At 46.2% G+C, this 25,380-nt stretch overlaps 1 pseudogene; it reads left to right on the top strand.

Moving 5' to 3' along the window:
• The first annotated feature begins 1,563 nt into the window (after nt 1–1,563).
• Nucleotides 1,564–23,592, top strand: LOC100446449 (golgin subfamily A member 6B-like; annotated as a pseudogene).
• Nucleotides 23,593–25,380: the final 1,788 nt, after the last annotated feature.

The raw sequence follows: 25,380 nt of genomic DNA, 5'->3' as shown, positions 1-25,380 counted from the left end.
GTATGAGATCAGGCTGGATGAGAACTGACACTTGTAAATATACTTTTTAGACTAAATCTCTGATTGTCACTTGTTTTCTTATTTACCTCATAAAAATAAAACACATTGGGTTGAGGGTGGGAGTAGGAAGGAGACTTATGTCTTTCAATTGCATGTCATTGTTTCATATCAAGACAGAACATAGAATATCCCTGGCTTTGGACCTACAGAAGGAAACACATTTTGCTATCTGCTGTATGCCAGAGGTCCTTGGACACCTGGAGGGATTACTGCAGTACAGATTGCTGAGCCCTACCCTGGAGTTTATGATTCATGAGGTCCAGGGTGGGGCCTGAGAATTTGCACTTATAAAAAATTCTCAGGTGCTGCTGGTGCTGCTAGTCCAGAGACTACATCTTTGAGTACCACTCTTGTCTACTAACTGTAAATTGTAGAACTCTAGAAAAAAGCTTAGTTTGGTCTGGGATAAGAAGCACACAGGTTATGGAGCAAATCATGGACAATTCAACCCTTGATTCCAGGCTGCTCTGGAATTCAGGTAACAAGCAATACACCGTGACATAACACAATTCTTGGTTTTCATGATTCCAAATCATAGCCAAGTATCAAGTGAGAAATTCAGTGTCATTTGCAAGGCTTAGAGAGGCCAGATGATTCTAGGAAAATGGGCCTTGTATTTGTTTTAAACCGGTAAAGGACTTTGAGCACTTATTAAATTGAAACCTTTGTGTTTTTATTTATTTTTTATTTTATTTTATCTTATTTTATTTTATTTTATTTTATATTTTATTTTATTTTATTTATTGAAATGGAGTCTTGCTCTGTCACCCAGGCTGGAGTGCAGTGGCATGATCTTGGCTCAGTGCAACCTCCGCCTCCCACGTTTAAGTAATTCTCCTTCCTCAGCCTCCTGAGTGGCTGGGATTTCAGGCAGCCACCACCATGCCTGGCTAGTTTTTGTATTTTTAGTAGAGATGAGGTTTCACCATGTTGGCCAGGCTGGTCTTGAACTCCTGACCTCAGGTGATCCACCCACCTTGGCCTCCCAAAGTGCTGGGATTACAGGTGTGAGCCACTGCACCAGGCCCAAAAGCTTTGTGTTTTAAAAGATATTAGACATGTTTCTTGTTTTAAAAAAACTTAACAATAATGTAGGAAAATAAAAGAAATATTTTTCCACAAAAGGGAAATCATTGTGCTTATTTTATCTTATTGGAATGTTAATAATATAGTCTGCTTCATTAATCATCGAGCATGCTATGGACTTTTCATTTTTATAGGATTTGTATCTCAGTTGAGGTAATGCTGGTAATTCTTGTACTCCATTTGAAGGTGACAAATATAGGCCAAACTCATAGAACTTGCATAGAAGCTGGATAATAAAGACAGCTCTGGAGGACCACATAGATACACATACAGACATACATATATAAAGCATACACACATATTTTTTTTAAAGTTTTAAAGCTTTTAAAGCAAAAGCTGGCCCCTCCCCTCTCCCAGAGTGGGCGGGGACAGTGCTTGCATGGTCAGCTTTCCTTGTGACACCACAGGTCCCTCTGGACACGCTGCTGCCTGGCCATGCCTGCTTTTGCTTTCATCTTTCTCTTTGACCAATGGGCTTGGATCATTAAGGCCACACCCCTATTCTGCATTCTAGTGGGGCCCTGGTTATGACTCCTCTGGCTCAGTCCACACAGCTGCCTGGTAGGTGACTGGAGGCATTTGGCAGTCACTGCTGGGATTTTGCTGATGTGGCCCCAACCCTACCTCCCTTCCGACCCCACGATGTCTGAAGAAACTTGACAGAGCAAATTGGCTGCAGCCAAGAAAAAGGTAAAACACACCAGGTCATGGCCCCCCAACCCAGCCACAAATCCCCTCCGATGGCAAGACCACTACCAGAGTCCATACCACTCCTGAGGCACACCAGGCTGGGCCCCCCAACCCCGGCATCTCTGGGATCCCCCCACCAAAGTCTTGTCAGTCAGACCCGCTCCTTCAGCAAGCAGCTGAGGCCCTGCCCTCGCCAGTCACCCCAGGGTGACTTTGGGCAGGTGACTCCTGGGGCCCCCCAGTCCATACTCGTCCCTCACCTTCTGCTGCCCCAAGCCCAACCTACCTGGGTTCTTTGGGCTCAGGTCTCCAAGGACCTGGGTCCCCCAGCCCAAGCCCCCACCCTCACCAGTCACCCTGGGTGACTTTGGGCTGGTGACATCTGAGGCTCCCTGCTGCAGACTCTGCCTCCCCTCCTGCTGCCCCAAGCCCGACCTCTCTGGGCTCTTTGGGCTGTTGTCTCCAAGTACCTGATTCCTAGCCCTGCATCCCCCTCCCCTACTGTGAAACAGTGACTCAGGCATCGTGCTGATGTGGTTCCCCCCTCCCCAGGAGGAGTGGAATGTAGTGATGTCACAGTCCCCCTAGGAACTGTCATTACTGCTCCAAGACCAGCCTTTGATCTTACAACCCAGTCCCCTAAGTGTTCTCTCCCCATTTCTGGTTCCTCTGGTAGGAGCATAAATTTCCAGCCAGAAGGGGAATGGGGACTATGGGACCTGGGAGTGAGAGTTTTCAGGCTGCCTTACTCCCTTAACATAGACATTGACAGTGTGAAAAGCCTACACTTCCCCCATGAGTTCAAAACATTAACAGTATCTCTGGGCGGTGACGGGAGAATGGGTCTGGTTTGGTTTTCTCCCAGGCTTCTACTCTCCAAAGAGACTTTAACATTTTTTTCTGAGTTTTCCACCTCATATTCTAATTCTCCATGTTTCTGGGATGAGACTGCCCTTCAGTCAGTTGTCTCTGGAGTGAGAGCTGCTCATCTTCTGTGGAATAGATCTTGAGAAACTGAACTTGACAGCTTTAATCTTCCTCATATCATCTCAACCTGGGGTACTTTGAGTGCCACAGGATAAATGTGGGACATCTTTCTGAAGCATCAGTTTCCCTTGATTCTCTTGAAAGAGAAGACATTAATGTACTTAGGGATGACAGTCACATAGGTTTCTAAGAACCTCTCTGAAATGAGACCTCTGAAATGAGGCTTGAGTTGTTCTCTGTCTGATAAATTCCCAGCTTTAACAGAAAGGCTGCCTTCTGCCATGAGGACACATTGACATAAAAGTTTGAGAGGTACTGGTGCACTTCTTAACACTAACAGACGTGTGAGGATGTATGACTCCAAACCACACAGTGTACAGTTCCTGCCTCCTTAATGTTTACTCTTCTACCTCTGCCTCTGGTTTTGGTCCCTGGCAGCTGCTGATTCGTGGCAAAACCCCAGAGCTTGGAGTCAGATGACTGAGTTCAAGTTCTAGTATTGCCTTTTTTTTTTTTAAGCCATGATATCAGTCCCTCTCAGTCACTAAGTGATTGTGACAACACTTTGTAGAGTTGTTGGTGGCATTAAATCAGATGGTGTATAAAAGTATTTTGTAAAAACTGTAAAGAAGGATATGACTGTAGAGCTTTGTAGTTCTCATGAGGATTATACTGCTCTTCTTTCCCACAGTTAAAAGAGTATCAGGAGAGGAACAGCCCTAGTGTTCCAGCAGGAGTGAAGAGAAAAAAGAAAAAAACAGCAGTAACCCTGAGAGAACCACTTCTGGTGGTTGCCACTCACCTGGAGATGTGAGTCTTGGCTGGCCAGGCTCCTGGGGACAGGGGGCCCAAGGAGCAGTAGAGGGTAATTGTTAAGATTGTGGAAGAACTTCTAGGTACTGGTTAAGAATTCTGGGTTTGAATCCTGCCTCTCCATCTGCTAGGGATATGAATTAGGGCAAGTTGTTTGAGCTCTTTGGGCCTCTCTTTTCACATCTGTAAAATAGAAGTAGCGTTGCTTGACTTCCATTTGTGAAGTTTAAATGAGATTTGTTATTGCTGTTGTTTTTATGTTTATCCCTAGTACATGGCCTGCTGTAAACACCAAGAACACCCAGGAAATGGTCATTGCTGTTTGATTTTCCTCATCCCCAGTCTCAAGGGGAAGCCAGGCCAATGAGAACAGCCACTTGCCCTCATGCTGTCCCTTTAGGAGTCACTGAAAGGGCCCCAGGATGTGGTGAGGAGAGCCCCAGGCACTAGAATTAAGAGAAGATCTAACTTGCCACTAGCTTGTTCGGTGACCACAGAAAAATCACTTCTTCCCCTGGGCCTCAGTTTCCTCCTCTGTAAGATGATACTGGATAAGATCAGTGTCTTTAAAACTTGTCTTTTAGCTGGAGCCCCCTTTGTTTAAGTTAACCCTTACTCAGAAGTCTGTTTTTTTAAATGGAGGTTGAGGTCTGGAGCTCTGTTAGATTCATCGCCCACATCCTGGGCCTGAGGAGAAGGGTCCAGTGAGTGTATTAAGTGCTGCATTGGTCAGGTGACTCCATTCTGTAACTGCATTGCTCAGGAGATTTTCCATCTATTTGTCCCTGCCCCTGGCAAGGCAGCAGGTGGCCATTTGGAAGAATGGCACAGGCCATGGTTTTGATCTCTGCTCTTCTTCAGTGTTTCATTTCCCTGGACCCACATCTTCCTCCTTTCCTGACTTTCTTGCTTCTCTCCTAAGCCACTTCTGTCTTTCTCCCCCTGCCCTTGTTTTTCCCTTTTCACCTCCTGTAGATTCAGGACATTTTGAAGGTGCTAGTGTCCAACCTTAACCATTCCAATGGGGTAGCGCTCTCCCATTGGAAAAGTGGAAGTTGAAGCTGTACTGAGACCCTTCTCTGGCTTCCTCTCTCCAGCTGTGCATGCCCCTGAGGCTTCTCTGGTTTGGGGGATACTTTGCCTCTGGCTTATTTTATGTTGCTGCCATTAACCTTCAGCCTGTTTATGTCTTCTTCTTCAGCTGCTTGATTGATTGGATTTTTTCCTTCCCTGCATCTTTTATCATCTTGGAGAAAGTGAGACATACCTTAAAGTTTAAAAGTAATTTGGGAATGACATACAGAGCAGGCATGCAGGATTTGGGGCTTTTTTTTTTCTTTTTTCTTTGACACTGAGTCTCACTCTGTCACCCAGACTGGAGTGCAGTGGCACAATCTGGGCTTACTGCAACCTCTGCCTCCCGGGTTCAAGTGATTTTCTTGCCTTAGCCTCCTGAGTAGCTGGGATTACATGCACCTGCCACCACGCCCAGCTAATCTTTGTAGTTTTAGTAGAGACAGGGTTTCACCATGTTGGCCAGGCTGGTCTTGAACTCCTGACCTCAAGTGATCCACCCACCTCTGCCTCCCAAAGTGCTGATATTACAGACGTGAGCCATCATGCCTGGCCTGGGACTTGGGCTTTTGAATGCCCAGTGTGGTACTCTTAGACTAAGAGAGATGAAAAAAAAACAAAAACAAAACAAAAAAACCCAAGCGACCTTTAGGTTTTGCCCTAAAGGCAAAGATCTCTAGACCACATAAAAGTTTGTGATTATTTTGAATTAATTCACTTTACTTTAAGAGTAGGGAACATAGGGTTAAGAGAAAACGAGTTTACATTATAGTTGGAAGGATTGAAGCTTTTTTTCAGAGGAACTAACTGCAAAAGATGTGAGGTTAACCAATCAGATGAGTGACTGAGACCCTAATCTCTTGAAAATCAAATGGACACTTAGCCATATTCATTGGGCTTTTGACAACAAAGGCACTTTGCTAAAGAGTGGAGAGAATAGCTGAACAAGGTAGGGTGCAGACTGAGGGAGGTGGACTCCTCTGAAGGAGGCAAGAGAGAAGTTTGGAACTTTCCAAATGCTCAGCTTGCAGGTAGGTCGGTTCCGAATGGACTCAAGGGTGGAGGAGGTGACATTTGAGGTTGGCTGGAAGATTAAAGATGGGTAACATTCATCCATACGGGGAGTGGGGGAGACAGGGGGAGCGGTGAGGTCATGGCCATCATTATGAACTCATAGAGCACCTTTCAGGTGCACAAGGAGCCTGGTGGGAGTCAGGACATGGGGATACATGGGGCTTGGAGACAACCTCCTCTGGCTGTGATTTGGCATTTCCTCCATATCTAACTTGCCTAGGTTACTCCTGCCAAGTCAGAGGAGCAGGGCACGAATGGAGGCAGATCCTGCTGGAGATGGACATAGGGAGGGAGACTGACAGAGCACCCTTGGCTGCTGTTAGAGAGTTATTTAGCCATCACACCTGTTACCCCCAGTCGGTCAGGCCTGTCCAGGTGCTGTGACTCACATTGCCAGCTCAGAAGAGACACTGAATGATATGGTGGGGAGCAAAGGCCTAGAGGCATCCTGCAGCTGAGTATTTGGCTTGTGCTCTTCCAATGGGATTGGGGGTCTGCAGCCTACTTCCCTCAAGCTCTGAGATTCTGTGCCCAGCTCAGGTCTCTCTGTTCTGGAAACAAAGGCCCAGATCCCCGTATTTTCTTCTTGGTGTTTTGTTTTTGTGTTTGAGACAGTCTCACTCTCTCTCCTGGAGTGCAGTAGTGCAATTTTGGCTCCATGCAGCCTCCGCCTCCCAGGTTCAAGTAATGTTCATGCCTCAGCCTCCCAAGTAGCTAGGATTACAGACATGCACCATCATACCTGGCTAATTTTTTTTGCATTTTTAGTGGAGATGGGGTTTTGCCATGTTGCCCAGGCTGGTCTCAAACTCCTGGTCTCAAGAGATTCACCGACCTCAGCCTCCCAAAGTGCTGGGATTACATGCATGGGCCACCATGCCCAGTCCCTTTCTGTTTTTATACTTTCTCTATATCCATAACTGTTTCCCATGTAAGTTTTTGTTTTTTGAATTTCTTATTTTTATTACTTCTTCATCATCTGCTACTCTGAAGGATCTGGAGGTAAGAGGCCCTGGGCTGAGGTGCAGAGACCCTGTAGGCCAGCTCTCCAACCTCCTCCCACAGCGGGGGCTGGGTACCCCTCTGCCAGCTGAGACAGCCCACACACACCCCAGCCCTAATGATTGTTCTCTCTACCTCTCCCTGCAATCCTCCTCCAATTCCTCCTCTCTGCATGTGCTTCAGAGCCAGTACCAAGAACTAGCAGTAGGCCTGGACTTGAGCTCTGCAAAAATCAGTCAACTCAATGAAAACACCAATTAATTGGTAAGAGTCCAGTGGGGTCCCCTGATTCCATGCTGCCAATCGTGGGCTTCAGTTTCCCCTTGGGTCCCTGAAGAAAGGGGCTGGGGGTCCCTGGTGCCAAGGCCAAATGGGGAGCTGGGGCACCCGGCCTCACCTAGAGGGACCCCAGAGCATGGAGCATGCAACATGGCTCTTCTGTTGCTGCCTTCTTTGCTACAGGATGGAGTGTTCTGCACAGAAGGCAGCATGGCCATTTCTCGCTGCTTTAGTATGTGGTTGTTAGAGGCAGCCTGGGGCTGAATCAGCTGCTGTGGGTGAAGTTGGGGGTGGGGTGTTGTGGGAAGCAAGCATTGGACACAGAATTTGGAGGCCAAGTGCCCACCCTGCCCTTACTTGGCTGTGGCATTGATCAAGTCCTAGTTGGGGGATTGGGTACTTGTACTGTGAAGGTAGAGAAGAGTACCTTTAGTATGTTACCATTTGTGTAGAGAGGGGGAATATGTGTGTGTGTGTGTGTCTGTACATATTATGATAATATATATAAACCATGTCTGCAAGGATTTGTAAAAAAACTCAGGAGAGAGCAACAGGGTGGCTGAGAGATTCTTCCCTTCTGTACCTTCTGAGTTTGGGACTATGTAAATATATCATCCTTTCAAAAAGTGAACAAAAGATTAATTTCCCCTTCCTTTCTGTGCCCCCATCCCCAGCAAGAAAAATGGGCTTGGAGAATAGGATTAGACCTGGTATTCAAATCCCAGCTCTAAGTGATCTTAGACAAGCACTTAACCTCTAATACTACATGTTTTTCATCTACACAATAGAGGTAATCATAGTAACCATCTCATATGTTGGTTGTGAAGATTCAATGGGATTGTTAGCATGGTACCTGGTGAAGCACTCCATAAAGGTTCAAACAGTGGTAGTAATAACAGTAATAACAATAGCAATATTATCTGATGTCTTTGGGCCTCTGTTAGCCAGCTGTAAATTTGATCACTTTCCCTGTCCCTTGCAACTTTACTGAGTTCTTTTAAAAACCAGACCACGGGCTTGGAAATGCGTTGATCTTTATGGATCAGGGTTTTTTTGGTTTTTTTTATACTTTAAGTTTTAAGATACATGTGCACAACGTGCAGGTTATTTACATATGTATACCTGTGCCATGTTGGTGTGCTGCACCCATTAACTTGTCATTTAACATTAGGTATATCTCCTAATGCTATCCCTCCCCACTCCCCCCACCCCACAACAGTCCCCGGTGTGTGATGTTCCCCTTCCTGTGTTCATGTGTTCTCATTGTTCAATTCCCACCTATGAGTGAGAATATGTGATGTTTGGTTTTTTGTCCTTGCGATAGTTTGCTGAGAGTGATGGTTTCCAGCTTCATCCATGTCCCTACAAAGGACATGAACTCATCATTTTTTATGGCTGCATAGTATTCCATGGTGTATATGTGCCACATTTTCTTAATCCAGTCTATCATTGTTGGACATTTGGATTGGTTCCAAGTCTTTCCTATTGTGAATAGTGCCGCAATAAACATACGTCTGCATGTGTCTTTATAGCAGCACGATTTATAATTCTTTGGATATATACCCAGTAATGGGATGGCTGGGTCAAATGGTATTTCTAGTTCTAGATCCCTGAGGAATTGCCACACTGACTTCCACAATGGTTGAACTAGTTTACAGTCCCACCAACAGTGTAAAAGTGTTCCTATTTCCCCACATCCTCTCCAGCACCTGTTGTTTCCTGACTTTTTAATGATCATCATTCTAACTGGTGTGAGATGGTATCTCATTGTGGTTTTGATTTGCATTTCTCTGATGGCCAGTGATGATGAGCATTTTTTCATGTGTCTTTTGGCTTCATAAATGTCTTCTTTTGAGAAGTGTCTGTTCATATCCTTTGCCCACTTTTTGATGGGGTTGTTTGGTTTTTTCTTGTAAATTTGTTTGAGTTCATTGTAGATTCTGGATATTAGCCCTTTGTCAGATGAGTAGACTGCAAAAATTTTCTCCCATTCTGTAACTTGCCTGTTCACTCTGATGGTAATTTCTTTTGCTGTGCAGAAGCTCTTTAGTTTAATGAGACCCCATTTGTCAATTTTGGCTTTTGTTGCCATTGCTTTTGGTGTTTTAGACATGAAGTCCTTGCCCATGCCTATGTCCTGAATGGTGTTGCCTAGGTTTTCTTCTGGGTTTTTATGATTTTAGGTCTAACATTTAAGTCTTTAATCCATCTTGAATTAATTTTTGTATAAGGTTTAAGGAAGGGATCCAGTTTCAGCTTTCTACATATGGCTAGCCAGTTTTCCCAACACCATTTATTAAATAGGGAATCATTTCCCCATTTCTTGTTTTTGTCAGGTTTGTCAAAGATCAGATAGTTGTAGATATGCTGCATTAATTCTGAGGGCTCTGTTCTGTTCCATTGGTCTATATCTCTGTTTTGGTACCAGTACCATGCTGTTTTGGTTACTGTAGCCTTGTAGTATAGTTTGAAGTCAGGTAGCGCAATGCATCCAGCTTTGTTCTTTTGGCTTAGGATTGACTTGGCGATGCAGGCTCTTTTTTGGTTCCATATGAACTTTAAAGTAGTTTTTTCCAATTCTGTGAAGAAAGTCATTGGTAACTTGTGGCATTGAATCTATAAATTACCTTGGGCATTATGGCCATTTTCACTATATTGATTCGTCCTACCCATGAGCATGGAATGTTCTTCCGTTTGTATCCTCTTTTATTTCATTGAGCAGTGGTTTGTAGTTCTCCTTGAAGAAGTCCTTCACATCCCTTGTAAGTTGGATTCCTGGGTATTTTATTCTCTTTGAAGTAATTGTGAATGGGAGTTCACTCATGATTTGGCTCTCTGTTTGTCTGTTATTGGTGTATAAGAATGCTTGTGATTTTTGCACATTGATTTTGTATCCTGAGACTTTGCTGAAGTTGCCTATCAGCTTAAGGAGATTTTGGGCTGAGATGATGGGGTTTTCTAGATATACAATCATGTCATCTGCAAACAGGGACAATTTGACTTCCTCTTTTCCTAATTGAATACCCTTGATTTCCTTCTCCTGCCTAATTGCCCTGGCCAGAACTTCCAAAACTATGTTGAATAGGAGTGGTGAGAGAGGGCATCCCTGCCTTGTGCCAGTTTTCAAAGGGAATGCTTCCAGTTTTTGCCTTTTTGCCCATTCAGTATGATATTGGCTGTGGGTTTGTCATAGATAGCTCTTATTATTTTGAGATATGTCCCATCAATATCTAATTTATTGAGAGTTTTTCACATGAAGGTTGTTGAATTTTGTCAAAGGCCTTTTCTGCATCTATTGAGATAATCTTATGGTTTTTGTCATTGGTTCTGTTTATATGCTGGATTATGTTTATTGATTTGCATATGTTGAACCAGCCTTGCATCCCAGGGATGAAGCCACTTGATCATGGTGGATAAGCTTTTTGATGTGCTGCTGGAATCGGTTTGCCAGTACTGTATTGAGGATTTTTGCATCGATGTTCATCAGGGATATTGGTCTAAAATTCTCTTTTTTTTGTTGTGTCTCTGCTAGGCTTTGGTATCAGGATGATGCTGGCTTCATAAAATGAGTTAGGGAGGATTCCCTCTTTTTCTATTGATTGGAATAGTTTCAGAAGGAATGGTACCAGCTCCTCTCTGTACCTCTGGTAGAATTTGGCTGTGAATCCATCTGGTCCTGGACTTTTTTTGGTTGGTAGGCTATTAATTATTGCCTCAATTTCAGAGCCTGTTATTGGTCTATTCAGTGATTCAACTTCTTCCTGGTTTAGTCTTGGGAGGGTGTATGTGTTGAGGAATTTATCCATTTCTTCTAGATTTTCTAGTTTATTTGTGTAGAGGTGTTTATAGTATTCTCTGATGGTAGTCTGCATTTCTGTGGGATCGGTGGTGATATCCCCTTTGTCATCTTTTATTTCATGTATTTGATTCTTCTCTCTTCTCTTCTATATTAGTCTTGCTAGTGGTCTATCAATTTTGTTGATCTTTTCAAAAAACCAGCTCCTGGATTCATTGATTTTTTTGAAGGGTTTTTGTGTCTCTATTTCCTTCAGTTCTGCTCTGACCTTAGTTATTTCTTGCCTTCTGCTAGCTTTTGAATGTGTTTGCTCTTGCTTCTCTAGTTCTTTTAATTGTGATGTTAGGGTGTCAATTTTAGATCTTTCCTGCTTTCTCTTGTGGGCATTTAGTGCTATAAATTTCCCTCTACACACTGCTTTGAATGTGTCCCAGAGATTCTGGTATGTTGTGTCTTTGTTCTCATTGGTTTCAAAGAACATCTGTATTTCTGCCTTCATTTCGTTATGTGCCCAGTAGTGATTCAGGAGCAGGTTGTTCAGTTTTCATGTAGTTGAGCAGTTTTGAGTGAGTTTCTTAATCCTGAGTTCTAGGTTGATTGCACTGTGGTCTGAGAGACACTTTGTTATAATTTGTGTTCTTTTACATTTGCTGAGGAATGCTTTACTTCCAACTATGTGGTCAATTTTGGAATAGGCGTGGTGTGGTGCTGAGAAGAATGTGTATTCTCTTGATTTGGGGTGGAGAGTTCTGTAGATGTCTGTTAGGTCCGCTTGGTGCAGAGCTGAGTTCAATTCCTGGATATCCTTGTTAACTTTCTGTCTCGTTGATCTGTCTAATGTTGACAGTGGGGTGTTAAAGTCTCCCATTATTATTGTGTGGGAGTCTAAGTCTCTTTGTAGGTCTCTAAGGAGTTGCTTTATGAATCTGGGTGCTCCTGTATTGGGTGCATATATATTTAGGACAGTTAGCTTTTCTGTTGAATTGATCCCTTTACCATCATGTAATGGCCTTCTTTGTCTCTTTTGATCTTTGTTGGTTTAAAGTCTGTTTTATCCAAGACTAGGATTGCAACCCCTGCCTTTTTTTGTTTTCCATTTGCTTGGTAGATCTTCCTCCATCCCTTTATTTTGAGCCTATGTGTGTCTCTGCACGTGAGATGGGTCTCCTGAATACAGCACACTGATGGGTCTTGACTCTTTATCCAATTTGCCAGTCTGTGTCCTTTAATTGGAGCATTTAGCCCATTTACATTTAAGGTTAATATTGTTATGTGTGAATTTGATCCTGTCATTATGATGTTAGCTGGTTATTTTGCTCATTAGTTGATGCAGTTTCTTCCTAGCCTTGATGGTCTTTACAATTTGGCATGTTTTTGCAGTGGCTGGTACCAGTTGTTCCTTTACATGTTTAGTGCTTCCTTCAGGAGCTCTTTTAGGGCAGGCCTGGTGGTGACAAAATCTCTCAGCATTTGCTTGTATGTAAAGGATTTTATTTCTCCTTCACTTATGAAGTTTAGTTTTGGCTGGATATGAAATTCTGGGTTGAAAATTCTTTCTTTAAGAATGTTGAGTATTGGCCAGCACTCTCTTCTGGCTTGTAGGGTTTCTGCCAAGAGATCAGCTGTTAGTCTGATGGACTTCTCTTTGTGGGTAACCTGACCTTTCTCTCTGGCTGCCCTTAACATTTTTTCTTTCATTTCAACTTTGGTGAATCTGACAATTATGTGTCTTGGAGTTGCTCTTCTCAAGGAGTATCTTTGTGGTGTTCTCTGTATTTCCTGAATTTGAATGTTGGCCTGCCTTGCTAGATTGGGGAAGTTCTCCTGGATAATATCCTGCAGAGTGTTTTTCAACTTGATTCCATTCTCCCCGTCACTTTCAGGTACACCAATCAGACGTAGATTTGGTCTTTTCACATAGTCCCATATTTCTTGGAGGCTTTGTTCATTTCTTTTTATTCTTTTTTCTCTAAACTTCTCACCTCATTTCATTCATTTCATCTTCCATCACTGATACCATTTCTTCCAGTTGATCGAATTGGCTACTGAGGCTTGTGCATTCATCACATAGTTCTTGTGCCTTGGTTTGCAGCTCCATCAGGTCCTTTAAGGACTTCTCTGCATTGGTTATTCTATTTAGCCATTCATCTAGTTTTTTTCAAGGTTTTTAACTTCTTTGCCATGGGTTCAAACATCCCCCTTTAGCTCAGAGTAGTTTGATCATCTGAAGGCTTCTTCTCTCAACCCATCAAAGTCATTCTCCATCCAGCTTTTTTCCATTGCTGGTGAGGAGCTGCATTCCTTTGGAGGAGAGGCACTCTGATTTTTAGAGTTTCCAGTTTTTCTGCTCTGTTTTTTCCCCATCTTTGTGGTTTCATCTACATTTGGTCTTTAATGATGGTGACGTACAGATGGGGTTTTAGTGTGGATGTCTTTTCTGTTTGTTAGTTTTCCTTCTAACAGTCAGGACCCTCAGCTGCAGTTCTGTTGGAGTTTGCTGGAGGTCCACTCCAGACCCTGTTTGCCTGGGTATCAGCAGTGGAGGCTGCAGAACAGCAGATATTGGTGAACAGCAAATGTTGCTGTCTGATCATTCCTCTGGAAGTTTTGTCTCAGAGCAGTACCCGGCCGTGTGAGGTGTCAGTCTGCCCCTACTGGGAGGTGCCTCCCAGTTAGGCTACTCAGGGGCCAGGACCCACTTGAGGAGGCAGTCTGTCCATTCTCAGATCTCAAACTGTGTGCTGGGAGAACCACTACTCTCTTCAAAGCTGTCAGACAGGGACATTTAAGTCTGCAGAGGATTCTGCTGCCTTTTTTTTGGCTATGCCCTGCCCCCAGAGGTGGAGTCTACAGAGGCAGGCAGGCCTCCTTGAGCTGCAGTGGGCTCCACCCAGTTAGAGCTTCCCAGCAGCTTTGTTTACCTACTCAAGCCTAGGCAATGGTGGGCGCCCCTCCCTCAGCCTCACTGCCACCTTGCAGTTTGATCTCAGACTGCTGTGCTAGCAATGAGTGAGGCTCTGTGGGCATAGGACCCTCTGAGCCAGGCATGGGATATAATCTCCTGGTGTGTCATTTGCTAAGACCATTGGAAAAGCACAGTATTAGGGTGTGAGTGAGCTGATTTTCCAGGTGCCGTCTGTCAGCCCTTTCTTTGACTAGGAAAGGGAATGACCTGACCCCTTGTACTTCCCGGGTGACGCGATGCCTCACCCTGCTTTGGCTCACACTCAGTGCACTGCACCCACTGTCGTGCACCCACTTTCTGACACTCCCCAGTGAGATGAACCCAGGACCTCAGTTGGAAATGTGGAAATCACCCATCTTCTGCATCGCTCATGCTGGGAGCTATAGACTGGAGCTGTTCCTATTTTGCCATCTTGGCTACACCCTGATTGAGTCTTATATTGAGCCTAGCCCTAGCCCTTTAAAGGGGCACTGTATGGAATGGCCCAGGCTCCCCAGATTGAAACTTCTCACTCTTCACCATCAAGTCCTCCAGCCGCTATGAAGCAGTCCTTGAGTGGCAGTTACAGCAGTCCATAAAGGAGCAGGCACATCTTGAAGCACATGTGACACAGGTGAGGCTTTGCAAAGGGAAGGATGTGGAAGGAAGATGACCCCAGGTGGCCAGGAGCAGATGAGGACGAGTGACAGCCTTTCCTAGCTCCTGTGCCCATTCTTGCAGTTGATGGAATCACTTAAGCCCAGCTAGAGAGAGATGAATATGCTTAAAATCTAAAAGGAGAAAGGGCCCGGTGGCAGAAGCAGGTGTGGAAAATGTCAGAGGAGGTAAGAGCTGACCCTTAAGCCCCCCAACTTAGATAGGTCACTTGATCTTTCTGGGCATCTGTAAAATGAGAATAGGACAGCCAGAGGTGGTCGTGGGTCTGGGCTTTGTGGAGTGGGGGAGCAGAGAGGGAGATGGTAGCCTGTCCAGCTACAAGTTCATCTCTCCAGGGCCCTTTCCCCCTGTGCTTTGGGCAGGTTTGCACATTAAAGGAGGAAAAGAAGCATGACACACATCGGATACAGGAGCTGGAGAGGAGCTGGAGAGGAGCTTGGGCAAACTAAAAAACCAGATGGGTAAGATGGAGCTGGTATGACCTGGGAGCAGGACTGGCATCAGAGGGCTGTGGGGATGGCTTAGAATGCCCCAGGGAGGTGGGCTTTGAGGTAGAGGGAAAGAGGTCTGTGCCAGAAGATGGCAAGTCTTGTCATCTCTATAAGCCTCAGTGTCCCCATCAGCAAAGAGAGAAGAGTGCCAATTGTCAGCCATCCACAGTGCCTCTCTATCTGAAAGTGGCTTGGAAGATTGGCTACCATCCGAATGCAAGGAATTATTAGCAGTGAGGCCAAGTTTGGAGAGCCTGAAAGGAGCTGTGCACAAAGAGGAGGGTTTTTGTTGTTGTTTTGTTTTGTTTTTTGTTTTCTTGTTTTTTTGAGAATCCAGAGGCCCTTCTTGTCTGCTTCCTTTCTCAGGCAAACCCCCACCCCCAGAGCCCCCAGCTGGGCCCTCTGAAGTGGAACAGCTACAAGCTGAAGCCAAGCACCTGAGGAAGGACAGTCCAGCAGGACAGCTCCAAGCTCAGGTGCAAATCCATCAAGGCTTGAGTCACCTAAACTGGGAGCAGGAGGAGAGGCTACGGGTGCAGGAAGAGAGGCTGCTGGAACAGGAGAGGCTGTGGGAGCAGGAGGAGAGGCTTGGGGAGCAAGAGAGGCTGCAGGAGCAGGAGGAGAGGCTGTGGGAGCAGGAGAGGCTGCAGGTGCAGGAGGCAGAGGCTGCAGGAGCAGGAGGAGAGGCTGTGGGAGCAGGAGAGGCTGCAGGTGCAGGAGGCAGAGGCTGCAGGAGCAGGAGGAGAGGTTGTGGGAGCAGGAGAGGCTGCAGGAGCAGGAGGAGAGGTTGTGGGAGCAGGAGAGGCTGTGGGAGCAGGAGGAGAGGCTGTCAGAGCAGAAGAGGCTGTGGCTGCAGGAGGCAGAGGCTGCAGGAGCAGGAGGAGAGGTTGTGGGAGCAGGAGAGGCTGTGGGTGCAGGAGGAGAGGCTGCAGGAGCAGGAGGAGAGGCTATTGGAGCAGGAGAGGCTGTGGGAGCAGGAGAAGAGGTTGCTGGAACAGGAGAAGCTGCAGGAGCAGGAGAGGCTGCTGGAGCTGGAGGATAGGCTGCTGGAAGAAGAGAGGCTGCTGGAGCTGGAAAGGAAAGCCAAGCTTTGGGAGGAGCAGGCAGAGACATGCAGGTAAACCCTGCAGAACCGCACCACCATCAACCATGCGCTATCTCAGAACCACGAGATCGATGAACAGCTGGCTGAGCCACAGAGTGGCTTTGAGGAGCTGGTTCATTGCCCCACCTGGGGAGCCTGCCCTCCTCCCCAGCCCTCCAGGCCTTTGAGTCCCCACCTGTAAAATGGGGCAGTGTAGCCCTCACATGAAATGGTACTTCTAAAGGCACCTGTGAGCCAGAGCCCTGCTCTGATGGCTGTGGGAGAAAGGGGATGATTTTTCTAACCTGCCTCCACCCTTCCCAGTGCCATGGGAGGCAGACACCAAGTTCAGGGGTCTCCAGCTGCAGTGGGTGGCCACTGATTGCTTCTTTCTGTCCAGAACAATGAGAACAAGAGCTCACTGCAGTTGGAGGAGCAAGTGGAGGAGCAAGTAAAGGAGCTGCAGGAGAAGCTGGGTGAGCCCAAGGAGATGTTAACCACCACCCCATCCAAGAAGGGCTGGGAGGCGGGCACCAGCCTCTGGGAAGGGGAGGTATGAGGCCAAAGGCAGCTCCAGCCTGGGGGCAGGTGACCCCAGCACCCTCCAGGGAAGTCCTGTGACTGTTTCTTGCTTCCTGCCCTCTGACATTTGGAGGTGGGTACCCCTGGGCTCCTCCCAAGTCTGGACATCATCATCCCAGCTAGAGGCATGGAGCCCCCCAATCATAGGGGAAGAGACAGTGGTATATGAGGCTCCTTATGCCAGGCGCAGTGGCTCATGCTTGTAATCCCAGCACTTTGGGAGGCTGAGGCAGTAGAATCAGTTGAAGTCAGGAGTTTTGAGACCAGCCTGGCCAAGATGGCAAAACCTCATCTCTACTAAAATTACAAAACAAAACAGAAAAAATAGCTGGGCATGGTGGCACATGCCTGTAATCCCAGCTACTCAGGAAGCTGAGGCACAAGAATCACTTGAACCTGGGAGATGGAGGTTGCAGTGAGCTGAGATTGCACCACTGCACTCTAGCCTGACACTCTGTCTCAAAACAAAACAAAAACAAAAAGCCTCCTTAGATTCATACTGGATTCTGGCCTCGTTTCCACTGGTCACCATTCAACTACTTTGCATCTCTAAGTCCCTGTTTCTTTAACTTCAAAATAAAGTTAGCATTTTCCTTGCAGAGATGCTGAGGATTAAATGAGATAATACATGGAAAGCATTAGGCATGTAGCACACTTAACAGATGGCAGTTGGCTCCCTCTGATTTTCCACCAGTCTGTGGCCTACAGTTGAAATGGTAGGAAGAAGGATGTGAGATTTGAGGCTGGGGAAGGAGGCACGGGGTTCTAGGAAAGGGAGGCAGTCACTTAGGCCTGGAGCATGGGGCCAGGGGCCTGGGCAGGCAACAGAGCCCCACAGTGCCCTTGATACCCTATTAACGGGCCCAGAATCTGGAAGCCAGCCAGTGTCCTCACACCCAGGGCCTTCCTGCAGGTGGAGCTGAAGAGCCAAGAGGCTCAGTCTGCGCAGCAGTGAGACCAGTGTCTGGGTCACCTGCAGCAGTATGTGGCCACCTATCAGAAGCTGACCTCTGAGAAGGAGGCGCTGCACAGGCAGTTACTGCTGCAGACCCGGCTCATGGACCAGCTGCAGCAGCAGGAAGCTTAGGGCAAAGCAGCGGCCAAGATGCCCTGCTGAAAGTTGCAGGAGACCCAGGGGAGGGAGTTGCTGAGGACGGGACCTTGAAGGGGATGACCTGGAAAACTCCGTGCCTTCTCACTCTCTTCCCTGACCCCTTAGGAGCACCTGGAAGCTACCAACCAGCAGAACCAGAAGCTACAGGCCCAGTTGAGCCTCATGGCTCTCCCTGGGGAAGGTACGGGAGACTGCTTAGAGGAAGAGGAGAGAGCCCCAGGAGGAAGGGGGGACTATTACCAGCATAGGATTAAGGAGTTGGAAGAGACCTTTAGAACAGCTGGTCATTATGCCGACTGGGTGTCTGCACTAAGTTTGGCATCAATATGGTGACCTCCTGGAAGCGGGGGGCCACCAGCTTGCCTAACGATGGGTGAACTGGCCCAGGTCAGAAAGGGAGCAAGTCAGGACTCCTGCACCTGTCGGTAGTGGGACTGTGCCTGGGCAATATAGCAAGAACTTGGTTCTTAAAAGTAAAAATAAAGAATAGCAGCTCATTCCCTTCTGGGGAGGGGCTGGCTCAAGGTTACACAGTGAGGGTGGGGGCAGAGGTGGGCCCCGCAGTACCTCCCTTGTTGGGTTGTCTGAGGACCCCTCTGGCCACCCCCCATAGGAGATAGAGGAGGACATCTGGACAGTGAGGAGGAGGAGGCGCCTGGGCCCATGCTGAGCGTCCCGGAGGACCTGGAGAACCGGGAGGTTGTGGTGAGCCTGATACCCCTTGCCCCTCCTTTGCCACCTTCCTCTCTGGTCCCTCCCAGACCCCCTTATGTTCTTGTTTTCCCCGCCTTCTGATTTCTCTGGACCCTAACCCCTTCTGGGAGCCAGTGGACAGACACCATTTTACTTGCGACCAACAAGCGCACTCTCTGAGGCCCCAAGGGAATGCGCTGCGCTCCACCTCCCTGTCCTGTTTGTTCTGTGTATGCCCCTACAAGAATACTCGTCTCTTGCCTTCAGGTGGCATTTTTCAACTCCGCTGGAGCTAGTGCCCAGGAGGAGCAAAGGGTGTGCTGCCAGTGCCTGGCTCACCCGGTGGCCTCGGCCCAGAAGGAGCCAGAGGCAGTGGCCCCAGCCCCAGTGACTGGGGGTGAGTCTGTGTGTGGGGAGACCCACCGGGCCCTGCAGGGGCCCATGGAGAAGCTGCAGATGAGTGACTCCTGGCATGGCCAAGAAGGGTGCGGGGGAGGCAGGTAGGTCGCTCCCGACATGTGACCCCATTATTTTGGCTCCAGAGTGACTTTAAGGACCTCCTGAAGGAGACGGCGGACCTGAAAGAGCTGGTGGAGAAACTAGAGCTTCAATTCATCCAACTCGCAGAAAACACAGACACCATCAGTGAGTGGAAGGCCAGGGCACGGCAGGTGGAGCTGCAGGGCGGTCAGAGGGGTCCCAGCGTCTGAGCCCTGTCCTCTGGCAGGAAAGAACATCACATCATATGAAAGCCAGAGGGCAGTGCCAAAGACGCAGCACCAGGAGAAGGAGGACATCATCAGGCTGGCCCAGGACAAGGAGGAGATAAATGTAGGGTGTGAAACATCTCTGCTGGGGTGGGGGTGGGGGCGGGCGTGGGGATGGTCATGAGTGTGGGCGCCGGCACTGGTGTGGCAGCGGAGCACCCCTCCCTTCAAGTGAAGCTGTTGGAGCTCCAGGAGCTGGTGTTGTGGCTTGTGAGCGACCACAAGGGGAATGGCAAATTCCTGGCCGCTGCCCAGAACCCTGCTGATGAGGCTGGTCCAAGGGTCTCAGCCCCCCAGGAGCTTGGGGCTGCCCACAAGCAGGATGATGAGTAGAGCCCTCAGGCAGGGTGGGCAGGCAGGAGCAGGGGAGACTCGCACTGCGCTCAGATCCCCGCATCCCTCTCTCCAAAGATTTTTGTGAGGTGAGCCTCACCAACAGCATGGAGCCTACAGCAGGAGAGGCCAGGGAGGGTTGTCCCCACCACAACCCTACTGCACAGCCAATGGTGCAGCTGCTTCCTGTAATGCAGGACCCCCGGGAGCACCCAGGCTTGGGCAGCAACCCGTGTGTGCCATTCTTTTACCGGGCTGCCAAGAACCGGGAGATAAACATCACCATCATCTAAGAGCTAGTCAAGAAATTTAAAAAAAGACAAAAACAAAAAGTTATGGGGTTAATCTCCTACGCAATTCATTTACTTCATTTGAATGTTAGAGTCACTCATGATTATTTGTGTTTCTAATTTACAGTTTAAATTTATTTGTAAAAAGTTAAGGGAGAGTGGGTCTTTCCCTGATGTTCACTCTGGTATCCTTTAGCAGTTTTGTTTTTTAATTTGATAATTGTAGGTCATTAGCATGCTTATTGAGTTTGCCCTTATGTGGTGGGAGTTCAAACACACAAAGACCCACTATTTGCATACAACTATTCTTGCTGGTTTGGAATAGGCTGCCATGCTTTTTTAATGTTATTGCAGCATGTATATTCTTTAAGGAATTCAGATAAAATTTGCTTATGTTCTACGATTATGTTTGATCAAATCCTAATCACAGTGAGCTCTTCATTAGCTCAGGATGTGGTTTGCCCTTAAGTGCACACTGTTTATTTCTTTGTAATATGCACTGTGTGTACTGACATTTAGAGTTGTTTAAAGGCCAAGGACTGGAAACAGCCTTTCTTCTATTTTCTGTGTATTGATGATGGGAGTAATAACATTTTGGGGGAGCTTTTAAAATCTCACAGAAGAGGAAAATGGCGTGCTCTGGCAGGTATGTGCAGTATAGAGTATGTTTCATTTGTTCCCATGCCAAGAATGAGCACTGTTCTATGGTAGTTCTCTTAGGATTTGTATGTGCTCTGGGCTCATGAAAATATTACATCATGAGCTGTGGCAGTTGTAGTCTTTTTCGATGACCTAAAAAGGGATTATTTCTGAGGAATGAAAGGCTCCCATCATTGACTGTGGATGTGGAAAACCTTTCCTAGCTTAAAACATTTATATCTATAATACATTTTAAAGTCAGAGTTCATGTTGCCTGTTTTAATCACGTGACTACATGTCCCAGTACACAAAATGGCACTGGTTGGCATTCTTCTTAATGTATTTAGTAAAGATCATAAGAAATCTTTTAAGAGTTTAAATGTCCCTGAAACAGGCATACAGGCTCTAGTCAAGGATGAATTAGGTGAAGGATAGCTGTGTGACACCTGACAATCTTCTCTGTTCATGGAGCTTCTTTGAGGCTAGAAGATTGATTTTACCATCTAGACCTGTCTGGCTAATACCTATTCTTCAACCACTTTGGTTACTCTGACATAGGAATTTACTTCTTTTCCTTGAAAACACTTTTAAAGATAATAACATTATTATAAACTAATATATGTGAGAGTACTTAGTTGAAATAAGAAGGAGTTTTAGTAGACAGTATAATACTACATTTGAAAATCAAGGAGAAGTTCATGCAACTAATCTCCTGTTTGTGAATGTCAAGGTATTATCAGGAAAAGTGTCTATATAATCACAGAGTTATATTTCCTCACAAACTTCTTTATGAAGAGTCAACTATGTTTTTATGCCTCTCAGTTTCAATTAGAGACATAATTTTGTGCAATATTTATGTTAATGTGCCTATACATGATGAATGAATTATTTCAGTCCCATGTTGCCTAAATCATAACTTTATGATGCTTGGGAAAGAATCAACAGTGAAAACTTCATGAAGTTCTAATGTCTGTGTTCCAAAATACATCACATTATTGTGATGTACAGAACTTAAAGTCCTGTACTTGCCTTTTATATCTGAACTTGCAGCTTTTGCATTCTTTGAGTTCAGTTTAAAGACAGTTACTTTAAGCCCATTTTAGACCCTCAGGCTAGAAATCAGACCACTGTTAATTAGCCACATTATTTGGTCTAACAGTTTTTCTTTATAATTCTGATTCTGAAACTGGGTTTACCTAATACATTGATAAATTATTTCAAAGGTATTTTTATAGTTCAAATCACTTCACTTTTACCCCGATAAACATAAATGACTAGGAATGATCTTCAGATAGTGTTTAGCATCTGTAACCAATCTGACAATAATGTGTTCATCAGGTACCTATGGATTAAATCACATACTGGCATATTTAAGCTGAATGACAGTCTGGAAAATAAATGTACTAAATTAACTGAAATACCACTCTTTATGTAGGGATTTTGTCATATGTTTAAGAAAAAGCTAAAATGAATGGAAATCATATGACAATAACTTGTCTTTCTTCAAAGTGCATGCAGTCTTTTGCAATACCTCATTCAGCCAAGTATTTGTTCTCTTCCTCATTCAGTATAAGGCAGCTTTCAATGTGCTTAGAAGGTAACATTAGAAGGTTAGAGTTCATGAGAAACATAGAATTTTAAAATGTGAATTCAACTGAATAAATCTGAATTTCTGTCGGAAGAATCAAAATACCTATTTAAAGACTGCAATATTTGATAATCATTTTTAAAGTATTTGATTAAACCTGATAGGTTTTCCAGAAATGAAAAAAAGTCAGTTCTAAAACCAAAGCTAATTTTTAGAAAATCTGAAAATGTGTATCAGCCCTATCTATAATATTGTTTCTCTAAAACTTTATCTTAAAGAGTCATTTTTAACTGGTATCTTAATGTTTTGAAATAAATTAAAACATTTTAAAATATGTAGTTTAAAAGAAAGAAATGAGAGGAAGGAAAAGTAGAGGAAGAAATGCCAATTCCAGTCCAAAGCTTTATTTGCCAGGTTTTCTTAGAATGACTTTTACCAACGTTTGAGTTATTGTAAACAGAATGTATAATGGAAATACTGTAAGACTTTTGCCTAAAGTGACAATATTGACTGCTGCTGTGATGCAAATTGTTGCAAAGTGGTGTTTTTGCTTTAAAATTTTATTTTGTGTGCCTTGAAAACTATAGTATTAAAGGTATTGAGACTGTGAAAATGCTGGACACACTTGGCATGAGATAATCTGTTTTTATTTTTACAAAATTGTAATATAATTATGCAAGTGTGTTTATTAAAAGAACACAAACTAAAAAAGTTATAGGATTAAAAAAAGATATGGGATGAAAAAGTTATGGGATAAAAAATGTTGTGAAAAAGTTGGGGCAAAACAATCTGTAGAAAAAAAGTAAAAGTTTTACAAAAAGCTATAAAAAATATGAAAAAGAAGTTATGGGATTTTTTTTTTAAGTCATGGGATAAAAATAAAAATAAATAAAGGCAGGCCTCTGTCAGCAAAGCCTGGAGAAGTGGGACTGGAGTCTCTGCCCCCACCATGTCCCTACCACCCCTTCCCAGTCACCTCTTTACCATTAGGGTAGCAAGACAAGACCCCTGTCTAATGGGGGGAGACAAACCGACCCTTTGCCACCTTGACCAGGGCTGAGTCCTTAAATTTCTGGATGATGGTGATTGTTATTTAAGAGCCACAGGCTGGTGGAGTTGGTTTGTTTGGAGGAGGCCTCATGGCCTCCTTACTCTCACCGAAGCAACTTTTCCCTCAGTGGGGGCTCCCATCTTTGTATTCAGAGAGGTAGCTGAGGTGGGACAGTGGGGCTAACTGTGGACCAGGTGAGGGCACAGGCTACTGGGGGCCCCTCCTTCCCCAGTGTACACATAGTATCTATGTAACATATTGTATATTCCGGGGGGGTAGGGCCGCCCCATTTGTCGTACCTAGCGGAGGTTGGAGCTGGCCTATGTGGAGGAGGTTCTAATAATTATTTGTGGCTGGGAAACTTATTTATTAATAGCACAGGACAGAGGAAGGAGGTGGGGATGGGGTCGTGGCTCCCTGGTGATGCGACTCCTGTTTATTTTGCTTTTTATTTTGGAATAAACGGATTTAGCCATACTGCTCAGCCCGGTGTGTTCCCGTTTCCCTCACTGGGTCCTGGAGTTGTGCCACTGAACGAGGAGCCCCAGCGTGTCCGAGCATGTCCAGCTGGGCTGTTGGGGACCTTCCAGGCCTGTTACCTGTATGCTGCCTGGTGACACCTGGGGGATTCCACAGGGTTTGCCATGATGCCTATGGGGCACAGTCCAGCCCTGACAGCCAACAGGCTCAGAAGCCTGATCTAGCGGTGGCCGTGAAGGCAGGTACCAGCACCCAAAGGCACTGACTTCCATCCACCCCAGGTGTCTTCCGTTCTGTCTCCCTGCCTCCCTCTCCTGTCTGCACCTGGTGGCCTTTTCTGTCTGTCCCTCCAGAGTGCTGGCTGCCCCGTAGGCTCCCTCCAGGCTGAGTGCATGGCCCCGCCCCCTCATGGCCAGAGGGCCAGAGCTGGCTTCACAGGATAAGAGCCAGCTAAGCTCCAGGAGCTTTCCAGGAAAAGGGTGTGGCCTTTTCACTGCTCCCAACAGCACCCTAGAAATGGCTTGGTCTTTTCCCTCCCCTGAGCTCCACAGAGAACACAGCCAGCAGAGGACATATTCCCTATCATCTAGAAATGGGTTTGATTCTCAGCCGGGGGACAGCAGGATTGGTAGAGACTGTCAGGCACACAGCTGCCTGTGCACAGCACTCCCAAGCTTCGTGGGGGATGGGAGGGATGGGGGGGCTGGCTGTCCACAGGCCGGGTATGACAGGGAGGCTCACTGGAGGTGGCGCACTTTGGAGGGGCGATGTCAGGGGACAGCTTCTCTTGTTGGATCACAAGATTCCACAAGGACAGCACTGTGACTGATTCCCAGCGCTAGAGGTGAGACGGCCCTGTGTAGGTGCATGTGTGTGTGTATATATATATACACACGTATATATATATATACACACGTATATATATATATACACATATATATATACACACGTATATATATATACACATATATATACACACATATATATACACATATATATACACACATATATATATACACACACATATATATATACATACACACGTATATATATATATATATGAGTATAGATATTTATAGAACAGGGCAGGGGCATACTACAGAAGGGGCACAAGTTTTCAGCAAGGGTCACCCCTGGATGTGTCAACTCACCACTACAACAGACTAAGTCACAGATGAAGGGGGCTGGCTTTGGGACTGGGGGAGCCACTGTCAAGTCACAGGACACCTGCCCAGGCAGGCTTGGAAAGGGAGGAGGGATCTGTTTAGAGGTCAAAGTGGTGTCTGGGACTCTCAGGACAGGATGGACTTGCCTGACCCGATCGGCTGGCAGTTGGAGAGAAAGCAGAGAGAAAACAGGAGAGAGAAAAGTGAGCAGAGAGCCGGTGACACAAGTGCAGAGCAAGGATGTGCCGTGCCGCAGCAGCAGCAGCAGCGGGAGGGCCAGCGGAGGGAGGGTGCAGGTGTGGGTGTGGCAAGGTTCCTGGAAAAGAGGGGCTGGAAGGGAAAGGGGAGGAAGGTGGAGGGAGGAACCGGAGCCTCACAGGTAGTGTCTGGGGGCTGTGGCCACCCTCCCCACCCCACACAACCTGGCGTCTCCCACAGCACCCAGGCAGTGCACCCACAGTTCAGACCAATGCTCAGCCCCCTCGGGCTTCCCTCTTCTCTGGGCACCCTGTCTTCCAACCCACTGGCCCAGGGCCACCTCTCACCTTGGGGAGCCCCATGCAACAGCCATCAGGCCTGATAGAGAAGGAACACTGCTTGAATCAGGATGGTGAAGCTA

This window comes from Pongo abelii, chromosome 4 (assembly GCF_028885655.2).
Source record: "Pongo abelii isolate AG06213 chromosome 4, NHGRI_mPonAbe1-v2.0_pri, whole genome shotgun sequence".
Classification (NCBI taxonomy): Eukaryota; Metazoa; Chordata; class Mammalia; order Primates; family Hominidae; genus Pongo; species Pongo abelii.
This window is presented reverse-complemented; position numbering and strand designations above follow the sequence as displayed.